The 6,039-nt window shown below is 30.7% G+C and overlaps 1 long non-coding RNA gene across 1 annotated transcript; it reads left to right on the top strand.

The window, feature by feature from the left end:
• The first annotated feature begins 906 nt into the window (after positions 1–906).
• Positions 907–1,802, top strand: LOC114334881 (uncharacterized). The gene is made up of 2 exons (XR_003653177.2): positions 907–1,302; positions 1,359–1,802. It is a non-coding gene; the product is annotated as an uncharacterized LOC114334881 (long non-coding RNA).
• Positions 1,803–6,039: the final 4,237 nt, after the last annotated feature.

A 6,039-nucleotide genomic window follows, 5' to 3' on the forward strand; every position in this document is an offset into this window, starting at 1 on the left:
GAAAGTTCGGAAAAGCGACACCTGGTTTCATAGCTCGGCTACTTTTTTGCACTTTTTTGTATTTTTCAAAGTAGATTAGGGAAATTGCTGAATTTCTTTTAGCCCTTATAATTTATGGAAACAATGAGTTTTTTAAAAAATTTTGTAAACATGTGGACGACGATCACGGACATGTCACATTTAATATGCATCTGTAGATGTAATGTGACATTTTTTGTCACAACTCGTTATTTTAAAAATGTCGCCATTAAACCCGTTAATGTCCGACTGCTATATTATTTGACAATTAATGACATGATTTTATATTTCCCTAGGGAGTTATTTTGAAAAATAATGCCCTAGGGTATTAAATAACTAATTAAATTACCTAAATAATTAAAATACTGTCAAGTTGACAAATAACAACCTAAGTAAAACAATGGTTACCACAATTACGTTACGACTATTGTTGGTAAATGTACTTATTTGAAAATTAATCAATTCAAAATTCATTTAAATTGTTTGCATATAAAGAATAATTTAGTCGGGCATTAAACGTTGAAGGCCCCACGGGTATTATAGATAATAGTGCTATTGGTCAACATATATCACTTGGGCCAAAGGCCTTCGGTATATACACCATTGACCTCGATCAAGCGTTATTATCTATCCTTGGTACCTATCCTTGGTATCTATACGCTTGGTACCTTAATAACTATAACACTTCAATATTTAAATTTAATCTCAAAACAGGTTATACTTTATTTATAGTATCATGGGTTATACCTTTCAATTCAAAACTGATGATGTAATATGTAATAGGGCTTTTCATCGATTGTCATTTGTTTCGAGCTTCTGTCATGTGTCACATAATAATATATCTACGAATCTACGCCCTATGTCTATACGTCTTTGGTTTGTATCATTGGTCGCGTTCACCAGAATAATCCGAGTGCAATCCGATTAATTTGCGCTGAAACGCTGACAGTTTTTTTACTAGTGAACGACTGACGTTTGACATTCGATTGAGAGTGTTCTGTGTTCCATTTGTTTATGTTTTTATTCTTTGTTTATATAATTTATAACCTAAACCTAGACAGTTTTGTTTTTATTTTAAATAAAACTGAAACTGTCTAAACTAAAATGGATAATATTCTTGAAGAACTTTTGTTTGGGGACGAAATTAGCAAATGCCGTTATACATTTAGCAGATGTACCTACCTCAAATTATTCCAGAAGGATGAGATGAAATTAAATATATATAAACCATAATTCAATATCCAATTTAGAGAACATTTTCGTATGTCCAGAACTACTTTCCAGGTAAAATTGTATAACAAATTAATAACATCATGTATATTATATTGTTATATTTCCAGGAACTATTTAATTGTATTGGTCATATCCACCAATTTGAAAACAGAATAATTCTATTGGAAAAAATTAATGTTTATGATGTGGATGCTAAGTAAACCAGATAATTTGTTGCTGGGGATACGTTTGGTTTGCCAAAGAGCTCTGGACATAAGATTTTCACCCAAATAATATAGAATTACAAAAAATTGGAAATAACTAATCTTGAATATCAATGTGTATATTGAGTTTAATTTTATTGTAAATATTCTATAATATAATTTTATTGTAAATATTGTATTAACACATTTGTGGACACATTTTCATATGCAGACAGTAATTTCCCTTTGTAAGTACATGCATATATAGTCGTATCTGCGAATGGGTTAATTGTAAATCGTAATCAATAAAAAATTTTTGTGAATCAATAAAAAACTGGTTTGTTTGAAAATAAATGTAGTACAAATGTGGTTATAATATTTATTTTCATGCTTAGATAAAAACTAAATGTATTGTAACACAACCTTTCATATATCTTCCTCCTCCATTGTTAAGCAGAATTTGTTAACAAGAATTGTCCCTCCATTCTTTTTTTAATAAGAGGAATTTCTTCCTTAGCGTTCCTAGTATTTGGTTGTGGCTCTAAAATTGCATTTGTTTCACTGAGAGCATCTAAAAGGTCTCTCAATCCTTATTTCGTTTGACATAGCCATACTCATAGAAATAATTCTATCTGTATTGATGGTATTATCAGAGAACAACGAACACATGGTGGTCTTCAGAGTGCTCCCAACTAACAGTACCTTATGCTGCTGCGTTTTCTTTTACTGTTTTAACCCTTATCCGGGCAAGTGGGGCTCAATAGGCCCGAAACGCCATGTCTTTTATATGGAAGTAAAATGTCTTGCCCAGATAAGTATTAAAGTGAGCTTTCTCGTTTCAGAATTTTTTATCGAATACAGCTTCAAGATAACGTAACCATGCAAAATAATTATTTTTTCCCTTTATAGGATGCCAGCAACAACTTTGTAATGTAAGATTGCTTGGAAATGTGCTTCTGTATGAGCATCATAAAGGGATGTCTACTGCATTCCCAGTTTATCTCAAGAGTTAGTTGGTTGTGATCAAAGAATCTTATTAAAAAATAGATTATATCTCCCTCTAGTTCTTTTTTCATAGTACTTATATTAAATTTGGAGTATGCCTAATTCCATGAAATGACAACAAATAATATGATTGTAAATAGTTTTGAAAAAGCTGTTTAAACTGTATAATTAAATTTTTTTTAAAACGTCTACTTTTAAAAATTTCGTACCTAGGCCTGGATCCCGCATACCAAAAAAAAGTTGATTAATAGCAAGCTCAGATTTGTTAATAGCTTAACAGTGTCTAGTTGGACACACTTTGATGTATAGAAACACTGGAACAGGGGAAGCCTTAATTGTGGAACGTGCCATCCTGACAAGTTTATGATTGTGAAAACTAGCAGGTTGTTTTTAAGTTTATTCAATAGCAAACTTTGTATATTATAATATATGAAAAAATTTTTGTCCGAAAAATATGTTGGGCAGTTGGCTGAAAGACTTTGGTCGATGGCCTTTTAGTACATTGTATCAATAAAGTATGTCTCTCTCTCTATGTTGGGCATTTTAATAATTCCGACACGTAGAACATGTCAGAGGATAGGAATTATATTGGTGATAAATAGCAGTCTGATTTTGCATGCTAATGAAAGAGTAGCAAATCAATTGGAAGTTATGTCCGACACAATACATGAGACGTTTTTGTAGTCTGACGTTCGAAACCTGTAACCTGTTCAACAATTAAAACTTCCCGTTCCAGTGTTTGTTTTAAATTAAAACATCAAAGTTTGTCCGACTAGACACCGTTAAGCTAATAATAAATTTTCAGCTCGCTATTAATAAACTTTCTTTTGGTATGCAGGATCCAGGCCTATTAACTATTTAACTCGAGCAGATTCCATTTTACCAGCGAATATATATCTCATTCAAAATTCAGCATATCTAGATACTTAACTTAATGAAATCTTACCAGAATAATAAACGTTTATTACAAGAACAAGAAAATTTTGATAATAAATTAAAGATTCGGTCAGCTGTAGAAAGGTTTGAACTAATAAAATGCAAAATTAGAGGATTAAAATTTGATACAGAAAATATTCGATTAACGAACATTGTGTTTTACACAATTTTATAATATAGAAGGCAATAATGTTCTGGATAAATGCAATATTGAGTAGGTATGCTAAATAAAGAAATTAATAATATAACGGTGGGTGAAGAAGAATAAAAAATTGGAAATATTATTGAAAATAACTAATATGGAGTATTATTGTATAGGTATCTACCTACCTATATTAAATTTAATTTTATTGTAGGTAAATATTAATTACAAATAGTTGGTATGCAATCAATACCAATTTTTATAAGATTTGTGAATCAATCAAAAACTGGATTGTTGGAAAATAAATGAGTTAGGTATCTACTATACACATATTGTGTTAATATTTCTAGTAACTATATAAATAAAAAAACACAAATAGTTCTAACTTAATTTAGATATTAACTATATATAGGATACATATAAATAAGAACTACAAATATTTACAATAAATTACATACAATAATTATTGTATTTATATTCAATTTTAATTAAATTGTCCATTTTACTTTGAACTTAATTTTAAAGTTGGCGGGATTCAGCTATCACAGCACAATAACAAATTTAAGGCTGAATAAAATGGCGAGCGCTTCCAATCCGATTAATTCAGCGCACCGTTCACTAGTAAAAGAGCTTCCAATCCGATTGCAATCCGATTCCAAGCTCTCTGTTTGATGAACGCAACCATTGTTCACTAATTCACATTTCACTGATGCCTTGTATATTTCTTTCTGTTTTACTCTGTCAAAAGCTTGTTTAAATTTGATTAATAGGACCACTTTAGATTTCCCATAATGACAGGTTTACCTTCAACTTGTATTTTGCACATCAGGAAAATTTTATCCATATCTTCATCCTTTTCCAAAACCACATTGATATTCTCTTATGTCATTTTTTGTGATATCTTTTATATTTATACACTGCAAGTATTCTATATGCAACATTTAGTAACGCTGTTCCATGTAATTATGGCATCAATGGCTTTTTGTGAATTGGGCACACCGACTTCATTCTTTTGGTATGTTTTCTTGGTCCCAAATTTCTGTCAGCAACTTTTCCAAATGCTTAATTTTTATAGTACTGGTCATTCATTTTATATGTAGATATAGGTACCTATTTTATTATTTCTTAAATGAAATGTAAATTGATAAAATTTTTGTGGATGAACTTCCTGAAATTTTATCTGTTGGTCATTAGAAAACTAATAGGTGAGATTCGGTTCTGCAACAATTGTTAAACGGGATATTAACATTTTCTTCTAGTAATGTTAATATCCAACTAATAATTTTGTGAATATTAATATTTTAAACTGAGTAGTCAAATTTTCTGGCAGTCAGGAGTTAGTGTTAATTTTTAGCTTCACAATATTTAGGAAATCATAAAAAATTCTTTGTTACTTATATTGTGCTATAGATTCTTATACACCTCTGAAAGAACTGATCAATCTAAGCAAGTGCAATTGTATTTAATATTTTATTTTATTAATAAAACTACAAAATATACTTGCTTTTCTTTATTTTTAAACTTTGATTACTTGACACAGTAGAACTTTGATTAACAATGATGTGGAGGTTAACACATTTGCTGCCACTGACAACAAGGCATTGAATGCTACTTGAGTCAGGTGCCACTGAAGATCTTTTGGTGTTCATAACTTTTGGAATTAAATATGATTCTTTTCATATTGGCTCCATACGAAAGTGACTGAATATAAGAGGCAACGAATGTGTTAAGTCAATCAATGGATATCAGAAATGTCAGAAATACCTTGACAAAAATACTCTAAACTCTCAATTATAATCATTTGGTGTTAATTCTGGTATAAACCTAATTAATGCTAAACTTAATAAACCTAATTAAGTATAAACTTAAATAAATTAAGAACGAAGGTGTTTAATGCATGCATTCTACCTGTTCTGACATATGTGGCCCAGATGTGGATGTGTACCAAGAGCAACTGAGATAGAATAAAGAAAACTCAAAGAGTTATGAAAAGAAACATGTTGGGAATATCGCTGAGAGATAAAAAGAGGAACAAGTGGATAAGAGGCAAAACTGGAACAACAGATGCTGTCGAACATGCATTGAAATAGGCTGGGTACAACAAAAGATATCAGGATGGAAGATGGAATAAGGAAATTGGCCACTAGAGACCATACACTGCAAAAAGGTCAATAGGTTTACTGCAAATGAGATGAAAAAATGACATTGAGCAAAGCACAGGTCCAATGCGGAAAAGGCAAACAGAAGACAGAGATAAATGGGAGAGGCCTATATTCAGCACATGATCAGATTTTGGGCTATAGACAGGTAAACCTAATACAAAATGTATGTATGCAGTAACTATTTTAACTAGTTAAAGGATTAAAAAATATTTATAGGTAAGTATTAAACGAAATTTGATAAATTGTAAAGCTCTCTCCTATTTCGGTTTTCAGTTCTCTGTGTAGGTTGATTAATTGAGTTACTGTGACCAACAGCCTTCCCTTTCTTCTTATGTTTCAGACCATTTAATGCACTTAGACA

This window comes from Diabrotica virgifera, chromosome 6, assembly GCF_917563875.1.
Source record: "Diabrotica virgifera virgifera chromosome 6, PGI_DIABVI_V3a".
NCBI classification, from domain to species: Eukaryota; Metazoa; Arthropoda; class Insecta; order Coleoptera; family Chrysomelidae; genus Diabrotica; species Diabrotica virgifera.